The sequence below is a fragment of the Quercus lobata genome, chromosome 11, assembly GCF_001633185.2.
Source record: "Quercus lobata isolate SW786 chromosome 11, ValleyOak3.0 Primary Assembly, whole genome shotgun sequence".
Lineage (NCBI taxonomy): Eukaryota > Viridiplantae > Streptophyta > Magnoliopsida > Fagales > Fagaceae > Quercus > Quercus lobata.
The window spans coordinates 13,932,089-13,949,968 of NC_044914.1; positions in this window are offsets into that span (position 1 = coordinate 13,932,089).

The following is a 17,880-nucleotide window of genomic DNA, read 5'->3' on the forward strand; positions in this document are numbered from 1 at the left end:
TTGTGTTTTCAACTTGGTCTTCAATTACAACTTTAAGACACATTAAAACTCAATAACAGACACATAATTTGACATGGTTAACAATACCAAAACACATGACCCAAACATTAATTGCCACAACACTTCTTAAGGCTGCTAGGTCTAGATCTTTGCATGACATGAAGCCAACACTTGGCACAAACGAGGCTCGATTTCTACAAAATCGAGCACTTATACCTATTTCTGGCCACCTTAATATGCATGCGCTTACCTCCCCACATCTAGTAAGGAAACATTTCCGTTAATGAACAAATTAATGGAGCTTTTCTCCTTGTTTCACATGTGAATTCCACCATTTACCAGCATACAAAACAGTAGTATTGGAAAACAAAATGTCCTTGCAAAGTCCGTGGAGAGGGAGAAAATTTTCTACATATGTCACTTTTGTCCCACCTTTGCATGGGATGATGGGATAAAGGCTACTTGACTGGTTTGGAAATTTTTTGAAACCAGTTGTTGCCTACAAATTCAAGTGTTTGTACCTCTCTTCGTCATCACTTTTTTAACCCTTATGTACATTATTATGTTAAGTCTATTGTGTCAAGAGGCTTGTAGTTTATGAGGAGAGTTAGGTTTAAAACTTTAAATCTCTCGTCCTTACTACTTGTTCTAGTTTATAAAATAAATAACAAACTTTACTACTATGTCGGGGAAATTCTGCCTATATGCTTAAAACCTATTAATAAATTCTCCATTTTCTTTAAAATGTAAAAGTTTAGTTATTAATGAAACTAGTCGCTAACCCGTGCGATGCACGGGAAAGTTCTTAAAAATACTAAAATTTTCCAATTAAGGAGTGGTCAATCTAGTGAGAAAATGAATGTCACTATTAATGTTTTTGGAGGTTTGAGAGAAATTTAGTTAAGATAAATGGACATTTTCGCTACGGATTTTAAGGAATAAGTCACACAAATGGTTAATTACAACACTAATATTCAAAGGAATACACATAATTCATTAGAATGTAAAGGATTTGAGTTGGTGAGCCAAGGGGTGTGTGTGTGTGTATATTTAGTGATCTTGTCTCATATTTCTTAGTCTACCGACAAAATTTTGAAAAATAATATGATGTTTAAACATTGGTTATTGCCTGCACAACAAAAAAGGTAAAATTTCAAATCAAAATATTACATATCACGTCTTAAAGAAACAATAACAAAAAGTAAAATTATACGACATGCACTAATAACAAAAATTTATAATATTTGAAGAGTTTTGCAAATCAACTCAACAAAATCTTATTAAATTGGTAAGGGATAGCTTCACTAACTATATTTTATCAATATAAATAACTATTTTCATAAGACTTTTGTTTAAATTATCATACTAAATATGAGAAAACAGGTGCAAGCATATTGTTGTTGAATCTACACTACATCCCAAAGAGTTTCTCTTTGATTGCTTCGTTCTTCTCTGGCTATACAACGAAAGCTCCCCATCATAACGTTCCTGCCTAGTAAAACTTTGCAGACAAAGGCAGAAACTATAGTACATATACAATATATCTTACTCCCATATTCATGTGCTAAATGGTCTTGCTTTAATATATAACATAATAAGGATTTGTGTCAATACTAATATGCTACAAACCTAATGTCGATTTTGCTCTCATATATTTTGTGCCTTAGTGACAAAATTCACAAAAGTCCCATCCAGTAGTTTAGGCTATTGTTTCCATGTTTTAAAAAACAGAACCTAATATTTATTGAGAAAGGAATGAAATAAAAAAAAATTAAAAATCACAAAATAAAGAACCAAAAATCAAGAACATAGAGGGAGATTGTTGGAAGCAGAATTAACGAACCTAGCATGAATTGTGAAGAGTCAATTGGTAAGATTTTAGACTCGATTAGAAAGGAAGCAACTCTAAAAGTTGAAGCTCGCCAAGCTCTCTTGCATTGTTTTTGTACCTCCTGAGGTCAGATACCAAGGGTTTTAATGGATGAGCAGCTAATAGACTAAACAAATTGGCCCGTATTTCAACCATCAATAACACACCCAAAATGACAAAAATCTAAATAGATTAAAATGGAAGATGGCAAAAGAACTTAACAATTTATTTATAACTGCTAAAAATGTTATAGGATTTCCAAAATATCTATTCATTTCTTTATTGTTACTATTATTATTCTAGAAAGTATGGTTCAAACATGGATGGAATTCTTTCCCACAAGAATTCGATATATTTTGAAGAAAAATAGCCTTTTACCTTCCACAGCCTTAGGGTGTTATCTTTAGAAGTAGCAGCCACAATGATATCTTCAACACCTGCATATAAAGAACAACTTTAACATTGATAGTGTAAAGAAGTAGAGTCACTGAAACATTTACCATTTGAAAGAAATAGATATCGGCGAACAAAGAATAGATGAAAAAAATATCTTCAGAAACTAAGTAGGATTAAAAAATGAAAATTATTACCAAATTGCTTCAGACATACAAAGTTCTAAAACAATTCAATCCATATAGGTCCCAAGTTCAAGTGAAACAGTTATTTTTGGCATTTCTGGGAAGTAATAATGGAGAAAGAAATACCCTTTCTTTATCTCAGATTTAGGCTTCTTATAAACTTCCTTTTCCTCTTTTTCTAACAAAGACAGTACCACCTTCACAAAAACAGTTCTCATGAATCAAAATTCCTAAGCAAATCTAAATATCCCCATAAGCAGAGCACTCAACAATAGGAGTGTAAGACTGCTATATTAATAGGAAATTTTTTCCTTAAAGTGAAAGCTTATCTGAAAAAATTCAGTGAAGCCTTCTCATTGAAGTTAAGATTCAAAATAACTTTCAGAAAGGATGGAAAGTTTTCTATTAGATTTTTTTCCTTGTACTTCCTAAGTGATGGAAAGTTTGGTTTAGACATTTTTACAAATGCTTTGGGGAGCAAATAACATAGTCACCAACCAAAATCTTCAACTTGTAGCACAACTTTAAACAAAATACAAATGTATATAAATAGTTACTAAGTATTTAACATCCAACCACTGTAATTTATCACACACACAATGAAGAATACAAAAAAATTCCAATACCAAGAGTAATATAAACAAAGAGAAAGTAAGTAAAACACAGAAAGGACACTCACAATGTGGTTCATGTGGGTGTGAGAGATGCAAATGAAGTCTTGCTGTATCGCCTGCTAGGGACAATGACCAATATTGAAAGCCAAATTAGGAGTATGCAAATCATTAAACCCTCCCTAGAAAACGATTTAAGAAGATGATGCTAAAATCATTAAATCAACAAATTTGGTCAACTAACAGAGTTAGCAGCTTCAACTAAACTTGAACAAATCAAACCTAAAAAATAAGAGAGACATATTGAAACAACACTGAGGCCAATATTCATTCATAATTCATTTACTAACCCAAAGCAAAACCCAAAAAAAACAAAAAAACAAAAAAACAAAAAAAAAACAAAAAAAAACAAAAATTAAGAAAATTAAGATTAATAAAGACAGATTCAGGGGTTAACCCACGATGACAGCAACAAAGTCAGAATCGCCTTTGAAAAGGCTCGCACGGCAGAATCTTCTTAACTTTCCCCTCATTTTCTTGTGTATTTAACACCAATAACCTAGAGGTCAGAGGTCAAAATCAAACCAAATCCAAGTACCTAAATCTAAGATAACGAAAATTAAATCATATACAACACCAATTTTCTTGTTTAAAAATACCTGCACTTAGCTTTGGCGATATATGACGGTGGCCGGAGGCTGGCACTTTTTGCCATTTAAGGAGTGAGAGAGTGCCCATGGGCTATGATTTAGGGATTTTGAGAACTGAGAGAGGTAGAGAGAACGACAAAGAAGAAAGGGTATTTGGTCTCTATGGAGTGGGTATAAAACCTAAAATAAAAGGAAAAATAAAAGAGTGGGAGAACGCAGAGCATCGACTGAGAGCGGCAGAGAGAACGGCAAAGAAGAAAGGGTATTTGGTCTCTCTGGAGTGGGTATAAAACCTAAAATAAAAAGAAGAATAAAAAGGGGGAGAACGCAGAGCATCGACTGAGAGAGGCAGAGAGAACGGCAAAGAAGAAAGGCTATTTGGTCTTTCTGGAGCATCGGGTTAGGTTTTAAAAAAAGTTTTATTATTATTATTATTTTTAATATTATGCTGATGTGGAAAATTGTAAAAGCTCCAAAAGCTTCGGTTTTATATATATATATAGATTAAAGGTATGCGTGGTAATTAAGTTAAAGTAATAACCCAGTAGTAATGATTATTTATTTTTATTTTTAATCCATATATGTTTTTGAATCCCACATCTCCCTCCTCCTCTCTCCCCAATATCTATATATCTATAAAAATAATAATAATAAAAAGGCATGCATGGTGTTATTTCTTTTAAAATCTCATTTTGGAGTTAAAAAAAAAAAAAATCAAAATCTCATTTCATTAATAAAGAATGGTTGATAATTCATTTAAATGACATGACATTATATAAACCTTTAATTTTGTGGAAAACTAAACCTCTACCGGTTTGCCCTTAGATTTGTGTATACAAATTTAAGCGAAAAATTCTCTCAAGTCTTGACATAGGTCAATATGTAGTGAAAAATACTAGAGTTATAAATTATTTTACAAACTTTTTTACAAATTATTGATGTAGTAAATGATTATTGATAAGTGAAAAAGTGATTTAATAATGGCTCAATTTAGGAATAATGTTTGCATATGAAAATTGTTATTCGATCTCGTCAACGTAAGAGTAGAACCATATCCAGAAAGCTATCGTAAAGATGATTTTAGACTTTTAGTCGCATACACCCATCGTGCTACACTTTAAAGGCTTTTCTGGCAAGTTTCCAATATATTAACTTCTTACTTCAAATATTCTCCGTCCTTGTACAGCTACTACAAAGCAGTCTTCTCATATATAGTAGTCTACTAGTACTACAGGGGCTGTGTGCCCGTTTTTCCGCATATGTAAATTTTAATATTTGTATTTGGTTAAACTTTAAGTGGTTAAAGTATCAAATTTTAAGCTGCAGGTAAGTAACTTAAATTTCGGCCAAAGTACAAGTGGATAAGTTGTAATTTGCCCTTAATGATGTTAAGAGTCCTATAGTTTGATAACAAAATTTTTCTTTTTTAATAGGAGAATCAGGGCAAATCCCTTTCTCCCCTTATACTATTTAATTTTTTTTTTTAAAATTACAAACATTTGCAAAATTGTTGAGATGACAAATTGTGATTGTTGTAGAATAAAAATATAGTTAATGATAATTCCAATTAAAGTGATGCTGCAATAATCATAATCTATCACTTAAATAAATTATAAAAAAAAAAATTATTAAATTTTTTGTGTGCATTGTTGTTTATACATTTCCCTAAGTAGAATTATAAGCACTAGAGGGACAGATTCCCACAATTATAGAAACGCTAGAAACTTTTTTTATTCTTTTGGTTGCTTTCAATTCATGCACCAAAATTTCCAACAACTTGTTCAAAGTTGTGCGTTAGGCTGTGATTCAAAGTTCCGTATAGTATTGCATTAATGAAAATAACATTTTACCAGCTAGCTGGATTAATGAATATCTGCGGCGACCAGATATTCCAATTAATAAGCCCTTCAATCCCAAATGATTCTTTGAAGAAGAAAGCCAAATAATAAATACTATTAACACAAATATACTACTATGAGAATAATTACATTATATTTTCTAAAAAATAAGTGTGCATAATATTAATAACCGTGGTAAATTCTATTATCATCGAATATAAAAGTTGAATTTCAAACACACGCAAAATCAATTGATGTTTGAAGCAATTATAAAACAAACAATTAGCATGAAACAAATGCCATAATTTATGTTAAAATTATATAGATAAATTATTAAATTCATCATTTTCTAACAATCGGTTAAAAACCGATGTGTTAAAATTATATGCTTAAATTATTAAATTCACAATTTTCTAATAACCTAAAGTTTTAAGACAGTCAGTTATTAAACAAGTTCAAATCCATTGTATCTATATCTATCGAGTAGTGTTACCGGTACTACAAGCTTTATTATATTGAGCTTACAAACTGATGTGTTCCAATCATGGAAAGACAATTCAAATATTCAGTTATAAGATGATTAAAATAGTAAATTTGTAGTGCCTTTAGCATTTTCCATATCTATATTTTTTTATTTTTTATTTTTTTAGAAGCCATATCTATATCTATGATTCTCTATCTAGAGAAACATTTCAAGTTTTCAACAAAAGAATATATAAACATAGTTAAATCTCTTTTGACTATCAAATTTATGGGAACAAAATTTTATTTTTAAAGTTTGTAAAGAGCAAAAAGAATCATGCATACTTCCACTGCAGTAGATAGTTTATATATAAATTTGAGAAGTTGGTCCAAGCAAGACACAAACTCTTGAAGAGAGAATAGTCCATACAACAATGAAAGCTTGCAGAGAGAATTTCGGTAACACTAGGAGAATAATTTTTGTTTTGTTGATTCTCACTGCCGTAACTTTTGCAGGTGCAAGGCCCTTGGATATTGAGAAGCCGAGTGTTGGTGATAGAACCATGGAAGTTGGTCCACTTAGTAGAGGCCCTGTCCCGCCGTCTGCTCCTTCTCCATGCACTCACATCAAACAGTATCGGTGCATAAATTAAAATCGCTTTTGCTCTGGTGCAACTCCCTCCCTAATGCTTAATAATGCATGTAATATTATGGTACTGTTTTAATTGTAAATTTGGTCATCAGAGCCAGTCTGGAATGTAATATTTGCAGTACTTATTCTATCGTCATTAAAAGTTAATTTTAATGATTATAGTTGAAATGATTCTAAAAGTTTCATTTAGTAATTTGATTTCTAAAAGTTTATCTAGGATATATCTCTGGAAATAAAGATGATTTACTTTTGGTGAAGTGCTTTTCTTTTTCTTATTTTGGTCTAGTATCAATTTAAATAATAGATTTTAGGGGAAATAAGGTTCCGGATAATTTTTTCAAAAAAAAGAAAAATTGTTTAGATTCCCATGCATGGCTTACTACTAGTTTTAGCAATTTGTCAATTATGCTCCAATTAATTATTTTGGTTCATTACAACTCTACATAGGGGTTAAAGTTGGTTGTTAGAACTAAATCAGGTGGCAATACTAAAACCGTCTCTAGCCAACTTAGCTGAGACATACTCCTAGAACCTAAGAAGTATGGGTGTGGCTCTAGGGCTGTCGTACCCGCACCCAACATGCATGGAAGCGCCGTGCGGTGGTCGATGCTGCTGACCACACGTTTGTAGCGTGTCTTTTTTTTTTTTTTTTTTTTTTTTTTTTTTGATTTGGGCCGATTCAGCTCCAATTTGGGTTGATTTGGATCTGATTTGGGCCGATTCGGCTGATTCGAAGCCAATTCGGGCCGAAACGGATGCTGAAATACGTGTTAAAAAAAAAAAAAAAAAATTACAAACCCAGGCCGCCATCATGTGGCCGCCTCATTGGCTGCCATTCTTCGTCATCTTTTCTCCATTTCATCTTCTTCTTTCTCCGTTTCTTTGTTTTGCACCGGTTTTTTCCTCCTTTAATTTATGTTTCTGTCTTCTACTCTTCTTAAGTATCAATTTTTAGACTTTTAGGGCCCATTTGGTAGGGCATTTCAAGTAACCTTTTGAGCATTTTAAACACATTTACACACATTCCCATACTTTTTCACCCACATGTATATCAAAAACACCAAAACAACATTACTTAAACTCCTCTACCAAACACCCCTAAGTCTTTACTAAGACCACACTTTATTAGCTTTGGAAATGACAAAGAAACATTAGAAAAAAGTATATCTAAGTAAGTGACAGAGTCTTAGACTAGGTATATAATATATATTAATGTTTATTTATACTAAAAAAAGAGGTATTATTATTAGGAGAAGCAATTGTTTCCAATATTTTCACAACAAATTATAAGTTAAAAGTTTTTATTTGTTCTAATTTGAACTTAGTATTGAAATTATTTTTTTGGTCATCAATATCAACTCATAATAACCTGTCACTTTGAATATTTTGTGAAAATATTTTAGACATAATATTTCTTTATTGTTATGTATTCACTTTATTATCTACTATTGTTCTTAAATTGGTATATATTTACCATTATATGAAAAAAATATGTTTAGCAATATATAGAAAATATAAATAAAAACATATTTAATATTTTATTAATAAACGTATCCCACCGCACTCGCACCCGCACCCTACTTTTTCAAAAATGGCAATGAGTCACTGTACCGCACCTGCACCCACACCCACACCCGAACTCGAATCCACACCCGTCCTTCCTAGCCTAGAGCAACTCCTATGGTGCAGGGTGTATAATGACAACTTCATTGGAAATAGACAAATAGATTCTGATGTATTGTTAGACTATAATTAAATAAAAAATTTATTAATGGAGCCCCACCCATTTTATTTTCTTTTGGACATATTTGCATGCTCTTTACCCTATATAGTTCATGATGGAGGTGAGTGGGGGACCATAATTGCAACAAGGGTTTAAGCTCTCTAAACCTCACCACTTAGCTCACAACCTATGCCATTGCTTATAATGGATTATTAGTAAGTTAACAAGCTGATTTGCCAACCCTTTAAGGTTCCACTTTGCTTGGGTTGGAGAATGGATGTCCCTAGCAAGTTGTGGGTGACCATTTGAAGGAGGAGGAGAAGGAGACACTATTATCCTTACCCAGACATAGATATATAACCTTTGAACCCAACTTGTAGGGTTAACCCAATTATGTTAACCTTAGAACCCAACCAGTAGAGTTAACCCAATTATGTGTGCCTTTGTTGGGATGACATGTAGCATTAGCCTAATTGTAATTGCATTGCTTATTAGGTCTACCCAAAAGAGTCAACCACTAGGCAAAAAAGTGATCTACATTTTTTTTTTCAAATAAAAAAAATGATTTTTTTTTAAAAAAAAATCTCTTTTAAAAAAAAGGATTTTTTTTTTTTTTCAAATTCTTTTAAATTTTCAAGGGATTTTTCCTTCCAAACAAATTCTCATAAAAGTTTCTTTTTATAAAAAGAAAAATGATGATTTTTTCAAAAAAAAAAAACTTTGAAATAATTTTTTATTATTATTTATTTTAAAGATGAATGTTTTCAAGAACAAAAATGGATTTCCCAAACAAAATGAAAAAGAAAAATAAAAACCAACCTTTTCCCCCCAAAAAATACAAATGGAGTTTCCAAAAAAAGAAAAAGAAAAAGAATAATAATTCTTTCCTCACAAACAAACCTTCAAAGACATTCTCAAAATATTTATAGAGGTTGACTCAATCTTGTGACCTAATTTTTTTGATGATTCAAGTCTTTCCTTTTTAGTTATGTGATTTTGTTTAGGGGTCTTATTTTCTACTTTTTTTTTTGGGTCGTAAGCCCATATTTGTATCATCTAGGAGCATTAAGTCCATTTTGTACTTTATCTAGGGGCTTTAGGCCCACCCTTGTTTCGGCTTGGGGCCATAAGTCCATCATTGTTTTGTCTAGGGGCATTAAGCTTATCCTTATTTTCTGTTTGGCCTTACGTCTATTATTGTTTTGTCTTGGAACCTTAGGCACATTTTGTATTGTCTTTGGGCCTTAGGCCCACATCCTTGATTGGTCTTGGAGCCTTAGGCTTGTCCTTGTTCGACCAAGGGTATTCCCAACCTTGTCTGTCTAATTTCCATAGGCCTATCCTTGTTTTGTGTTTAGACCTTAGGCCTATATTTTCTCCATCTGAGCCTAGGTCTATCTTTATTTTGTCTTGGTTTTGAGCCTACCTTGTTATTCACTTAGGCCATATAAATGCTGTTTAGGATTATTAACTTGTCTTATTCAATGTGAGGGCTCTAGAACCTCTATCTTGTCAAAACTGAAAGTAGAGCTTTGGCTGATATAATTGATTTCTTCTCTGCTCAATTCACAAACAAAGTGTGTTTACCATAGCTTTCCTTGAAAATCCTGTATAATTTGCATACCACCGAAAGTTTCACAATGTCAAATTTGAGTGTTCCCACCAAGAGAGACAAGAAGTAAAGCAACAGAAATTACACAAAATCAACATGATTTTTTCAACGACAAAAAAAGAAAAATCCCTATTATTCCATAATTACATGTGATTCACGCATTATGTATTCATACCTGATAGGTCAATCCTATGCCGTAGCCCCTTTAGTTCCATTGTATGTTGTATCTAGGTCACTCAAGGTGGATGATATTATTGACTCTCAAAAAAGAAAAAAAAGTGTGGATATTACAATTTATTAATTAGTTTTTATGTATATTTTACGTAAATATTGAATATTTATGTGGAATGAACATGCCCCTAAGGCTTCCATGATCAATGAGTTAACCGCATTTTTTTTTTTTATCAACTTGGATTTTCCTAGATATTTCCTAAGCAATCTCTAACTTTCTTAGACATGACAACTGGTGGTCTTTCGTGGCGTCGTCAGACATACCCATGAAGCTAAACCCAGAAGTTGTGCGGTTTGTTAAAAAGTAGCGAAATATATGGTTCCGCCATCTTTTCTTCTTAAAAGAATGATTTACAATCAATAATTAAATAGGCTTACAAGAAGTCCCGGTCAGATAATACGCAAGCAATGCTTTCATTGCATGTTGATGTCACCGATCCAGTCAGGCTTTATTGCATTGATTATTTTGCTGCCTAATATTTTGTAATGTATGAACACATTGTGCACTGACATCTAAGATTAACTTAAACCATACAACTTAAATAAACTCTCAAAGCTAGCTGTAGTGTTTCAAGTGGAGATTAAAGTTTAAATATTCACACCTTAAAGATTACGAAATTAGTGCTGCCTCTTCTAGGTTGTCAGAAAGCAATCATTCATATATTCGTCCACCATTCTCCCATTGATCACTTGTGTGTAATAGATTTTGGATTTTTAACCATATCCATTGTTGAAAAAGTCCTTTTCAACAGTAGGTGTTGTAATTGGTAATTGTATAATCTATAAGTACATAACAAATTAGTTTATAATTCGTGCATAATTACGGATATAATTAAAAAAATATACACACAACATATAATATATAAATAAGTTTCTAATAGTATTAGGTAAAAAGTTAATAAATTTGAATTCTTTTTACCTAGACAAACAAAGGGTTGGAAAGCATAATCTTTCAAACTCTTTTTTATTCTAATTTTAGATATAGAATTAAATATATTATTAGATTTCTTATGGTTCATTTATATTGTATTCATCGTATTTTGCTCTAAATGAACTTATTTGATAAAAGAATTAAGAAACTTAGATGGGTAAACCATTGTATGACACAAAACATCAATTGTAATCTAATTTGAACTTTAATTGAATTTAAATGTGCATATATGATGAGTATACCATATATAGTTTTTTTTTTCTTCATCATTTTAGTAAGTTGTCTTACCGTTTTAAGTATTAAAAACTCTTTAATTGACACTACAAAAAAAGCATCCTATAGCCGTGTTTTTAAACACGGTTATAACTAATAAAAATGTGGCTATAGGTCCATTTGGTCTATAGCCGCGTTTCAAGATGTGGCTTATACACCATGACTATAGGTTCGACAAGTCTATAGCAAAAACATGGCTATAGGAGCAATTTTAGCCGCACTTTTAAAACACGAATATAGCCTTTACATAGGCTACGCTTAACAAATGCGGCTATATGTCCTTAACCTACAGCCACATTTTAAAAACGCGGCTATAATTCAAGCTAAATTTTTTTTAAATTGAAATTTTAATTTTTAAAACTAATGCTTTCAAATTTTAAAATTTCAATTTTAATTAAATTAAGAAATTCAAAAGAAAAATACAAACCTAGCTAATTCAAATTCAAACAAAAACCCAAAAAATACTCAAACAATTCAAAATTAATCAAACACAACATGCTCACAGTACAAACACAACAATCTATTCAAGGAAAACAAAAAAATAAGCCCACAAACACAAAAGCATAGGCTCAAGAACACAAACCCATTAGTCTACCTGAAACCCACATCCAAACTCACTTTGAAATCATACACAAATTCAAGCTAAAAATGCGGCCTTTCAAACCTCCAATATCAAATCCCAAACAAAAATTAGAAAATCCCCATAACTGAAACACAACCAAAAAGAGTCCATATTCTCAAACCCAAAATTAATCAAAACACAATCAAACAAAAGAAAATAATTTTCGGCCATGGGTCAGAGAAAAATAAAGCAAAAAGAAAATGGAAAAGGATGGGATGGGTTGGGTAGGCATGGTTCTAGAAGAAGTGAAGAAAGAAAAATTGAAAGAACAGGGATTAGAAGGTGATGTGATAATTTTTTGAGGCACTTTAGCTTCATTGATTCAAAATCTTCAAATCTGAAGTAAAGAGAGACTCAATCTTCAGATTTACTGCAAAGAAAGACAGAAAGTTAAAGGGAACAAGAATGAGAAGGAATAATGAAATATGACCAGTATTTAAAAGAAAAAAAAATCCAAAATAAATGATGTCAGTGGATAAGAATAAAAAAACCAGATAGCTCGTATCCCCATTAATTGTTGCCTTTGATAGGACACTAACCCACGTGAACTTAATTCAAAGTTTTAAAAACTTTTATTTTTTTAATTATTATTTTTTAAACCTTAAAAGCCCGGCAGCAGGTAGGAAAAGACATTAATTATTTGATAATAATAATAATATTATTATTATAGGTTCTTCAAGGTGCTACTATAGGACCTATAGTCACGTTTTTAAATGTGATTATAGACTTAACTTGTAGTCAGGTTTTACAAATGCGGCCATAAGTTAGCTATAGGTCCTCCTTGAAAAGAAAAATTATTCAACTGGACCAAGAGCCACCACATACATCGATCTTTTGACACATACATCGATCTTTTTACTATTGGAGTCTCCCTGACGAGTTATTTACCACGTATATCGATCTTTTTATTCCGGAGCATTAGACGATCTTGTAAGACCTACAAAATAAATGAGAGATTGATTGAAGAGACCACCGGATTGTACTCGTGGGAGAGCATCCGATGCTTAAGTTAGTATTAACTCATATCTTTCGTATATAGATAGTGTTTTGTAGTAGTTTTTTAACATACCTTAGCTGGTGAGACAGATTGTCTCTTTTATATGTGATTTAGGTAGTTGTTGTACATAAATTAGGGTGATTATTATCCTAATTGTAACATTCTTTGTCTTGATGAGAGTTTAAGACCTTTGATGGTCATTATTGAATATGTTGAACAGTTACTCATCTATTTTTGATGGTTTACTAATGACGTAATGATAGTCCATTAAGATGGACGATCTTAATGGTTTTTATGGATTCATTAGCTCTTAACTATTATAATTGCTTTGGCTGGTGCCCCAATTATTTTGTTTGTTTTGCTACATTTCAAACTTTGGACTGTTATCATCCAGTCCACATACTTGTCTTGGTTTCTTTTACGGCCTCGTAAAAATACTCTCTTAGTGGATGTGGTTAATTGGGCAATTGTCTGTGTTTGTCAAATTAACTTGCAAGTATCATGTTTTAACGTTTCCAAGAGTACCAAAGTTGTTTGGTAAATAACAATAAATTTGTGTCTTTGAGATTGTGCTCTGATCCGATTTAGTTTGTATTTTATGTTTATTCCAAGCTTTTCAATTGTAGTATGTGAAATTAATGTACATTGGGAATTAAATATTATATACTACATAATAAAAGTTGGTCTTACGAATTGTATTGGGCTTAATTTTTATCTTTTTCATGCAATAAGTGGGGCTATAATTTCTTCCTTAAAAAAGAAGTGGGGCTATAATTTCCTCGTGTCAAGTGATTACGCTTTACTAAAATTTTGAACAAATTCCATAAAAATAAAAAAAATTGAATAAACTCAATAATTCTCCAAATAATTTGGATGGTTTAAAGTTACAAGGAAAGACTCGCAGGGAACTCTCAATCATGACCTCCTTCATTGGAATCACTATAATCTCATTTGTTAGCCATTAAACCAGGAAAATAGAAGCTTTGGATACTAGCTGACGTAGTGAGATAGCCATAAGAAATAAAACACATCTATTTATTTATTTATTTTTTTATAAGATAGAATTTTTACTCTAACTTAATCTAAGTGTATATGTGTGTGAAGCTCTCTCCTGAAAACTTGAACTATAAGATAGAATTTTTACTCTAACTTAATCTAAGTGTATATGTGTGTGAAACTCTCTCCTGAAAACTTGAACCCTGACCCTTACCTCCCACACTCCACAAGCATTTATACTTGTGGACTGGAGTGACCATTGCACTAAGGACCGAGGTTCAAGTCTCTAGGAGGGAGCTTCACACACATATATATTTAGACACTTTCCCCACCTGAGGTTAGTTTAGTTATAGTTTTGTAACCCATCTATGTTAAAAACTGGGCTAAATATGTAATTTTGCTTTACTTTTAGGTTTATCTCTTTCAAAAATACGAAAAATATAAAAATACAAGATCAAATAAGATAAAAAAGATTTCAATGAAATATTTGTATCATGAGATTTCAAACCACGGATAAGCAATTTAAATTTCGATTAAATCTCAGGTTGGTAAAGTGTCAAATTTCAAACAATACAACTTAAATTTCGGCCAAATCATAAATGGGTAAATTACAAATTTCCCTTGAACTAATTAATCAAATTGGGTAATTAGTTAATTAAATTTTTTTTGAGATTATAGAAAGTTAATTGGGGTCAATCTAAATCCCAACAAATTGTATAAATCTTCAAGTTGATCACGACAAAGTTACTTGTGAGTTGATCAAGGCGAGTGCTAAAAACAAAGAACACATCTCGATTCTCCTTAACTTTTAACCACTCAATGCTTGAATTGTCTATAACGTGGCTGTCCGCTGTAATACAAAATTGTTATGTCTTATGTGGTGAACAAAATGGCACTGTAAGGGAGAAGCAATTGGACCAACATCTAAAGTGAAACTTCACTTTGTAATAACATTTTTCACTCTACTTCATTTCATATAAATAAATAGATGGTTTTACAAAATAATAATGTGGGGCCTGATAATTCGCGGCCCAGGCCCATTCTACATTTGGGCCCAAGGACTAAGCCAATGAGAGCTATTGTCGAGGACGCCTAATGAAAGCCCAAGAAGGGCACGAGGGCATGGCCGAGGATGATCTTATGCTCAGCACCTCATAAAATGCCTGGAGAGAAGGGCAAACTCGGTACTGGGGCAGGACAAGAGAGAAAGTTGCCAACATAGTAATATAGAATCCTGCCTCTGACAAGCCCATGCCCCAAACCATGCCCTTATACTTTTCCAACGACCCCCAACCACCCTAGGTATGGGTCGACAGGACAGGCCTGCACCCCAGAAAGTAAAATTTACACGTGGACACTAAAAAGGGAAATGAACACGAGTATAAAAGGGAAAGAAAGCAAAGAAGAGGGGGATCCCCCCCCGGGAGGAGAAAAAATCCTGCAAAGAGGGAAAGGGAAGGGTACAATGCTCCTCGGACGTCTGCCCATGCATAAGCTCCCATAAAAACTACGACTAAATCTCTCACCTGGGTCCAAGGTCCTGCCTTTCAAGCCCACTCTCTACAAATCATATTGTCAGGACCCTTTATTTACGAGCCCAATGTCCTACTTGGGCCCCAAAATAATCGTGACCCTACAATTGGCGCTGTCTGTGGGAAGGCTTGCGCGTTGGCACAGGTGGCGATGCAGTTAAGCCTCTGTCGAGCAAAGGCCTGCGAAGGTTCCTCCATTTTCGGTGACATGCTGTTGTTGCCCCGACATAAATTTTCACTAGGGGCTACGCCTCGCAGTGCCAATGGCATGGGCAACTCTAGGGGTTTCTAACATCAAGCTAACTCCCCCCACCCTAGTCAAGGGGTTAACTTTCGAAAAACATATAAATGAATAGAAGAAAAACACAAGTTTTGGACAGAACCAAGGCCTTGTATGGTCCTCGAACTCAAGCCTTTGGGGAAACCAGCAACTTAGAAGAAAAACGCAAGTTTCGGACAGAACCAAGGCCTTGTAGGGTCCTCGGACTCAAGCCTCTGGGGAAATCAACTACTTCGAAAAAGAAACACAAGTTTTGGATAGAACCAAGGCCTTGTATGGTCCTCGGACTCAAGCCTTTGGGGAAACCAACTACTTAGAAGAAAAACGCAAGTTTTGGACAGAACCAAGGCCTTGTATGGTCCTCGGACTCAAGCCTCTGGGGAAACCAACTACTTTGAAAAAGAAACACAAGTTTTGGACAGAACCAAGGCCTTGTATGGTCCTCATACTCAATCCTTTGGGGAAACCAACTACTTCGAAAAAGAAACACAAGTTTTGGACAGAACCAAGGCCTTGTATGGTCCTCGGACTCAAGCCTTTGGGGAAACCAACTACTTAGAAGAAAAATACAAGTTTTGGACAAAACCAAGGCCTTGTATGGTCCTCAGACTCAAGCCTCTGGGGAAACCAACTACTTCGAAAAAGAAACACAAGTTTTGGACAGAACCAAGGCCTTGTATGGTCCTCGGACTCAAGCCTTTGAGGAAACCAACTACTTAGAAGAAAAACACAAGTTTTGAACAAAACCAAGGCCTTGTATGGTCCTCGGACTCAAGCCTCTGGGGAAACCAACTACTTAGAAGAAAAACACAAGTTTTGGACAGAACCAAAGCCTTGTATGGTCCTCGGACTCAAGCCTTTGGGGAAACCAACTACTTAGAAGAAAAACACAAGTTTTGGACAGAACCAAGGCCTTGTAGGGTCCTCGAAGTCAAGCCTCTGGGGAAACCAACTACTTCGAAAAAGAAACACAAGTTTTGGACAGAACCAAGGCCTTGTATGGTCCTCGGACTCAAGCCTTTGGGGAAACCAACTACTTCGAAAAAGAAACACAAGTTTTGGACAGAACCAAGGTCTTGTATGGTCCTCGGACTCAAGCCTCTGGGGAAACCAACTACTTCGAAAAAGAAACACAAGTTTTGGACAGAATCAAGGCCTTGTATGGTCCTCAGACTCAAGCCTTTGGGGAAACCAACTACTTAGAAGAAAAACACAAGTTTTGGACTAAACCAAGGCCTTGTATGGTCCTCGGACTCAAGCCTTTGGGGAAACCAACTACTTAGAAGAAAAACGCAAGTTTTGGACAGAACCAAGGCCTTTTAGGGTCCTCGAACTCAAATCTCTGGGGAAACCAACTACTTCGAAAAAGAAACACAAGTTTTGGACAAAACCAAGACCTTGTATAGTCCTCAGACTCAAGCCTCTGGAGAAACCAACTACTTAGAAGAAAAACACAAGTTTTGGACAAATCCAAGGCCTTGTATGGTCTTCGGACTCAAGCCCCTGGGGAAACCAACGACTTAGACGGAACAACACAAGTTCTGGACACAACCTGGACATTATAGGGACCTTGGACTCTACCCGGAAGGGAGTTACCCATTAATAGTTGGGCTAGTCCCTAGATTGAATGGAATCCCCAGCCTACCCTCGGATCCTCAATACCAGGGGAACTGATGCGGTTATGATAGGGCCAGGTATTATCAACAATACGGCAGAGGACTCACACTACTCGGCAACCCTCTTGGATGGTTTGCTTTGAGTTTATTATGCTCGGACGGCTGCCTCACACACATTACGGAGCATTCGGCCGTTATCTAGGCTAGTCTCATAACTTTAATATGCTACAAGTTGGCACAGTTATATACGATAGTGTCGGCAAGTTCAAGTCAATAGCTTTTCGTTCTAGGGTTCCCTGCCCTAAGTATCATTAAAGGAAAATACATATGTAGTACACCTATTCACAAAGTAATTGCTTCAGAATAGAAAAATACATAGAAAGAAACATATTCCTCTTTTATTAAA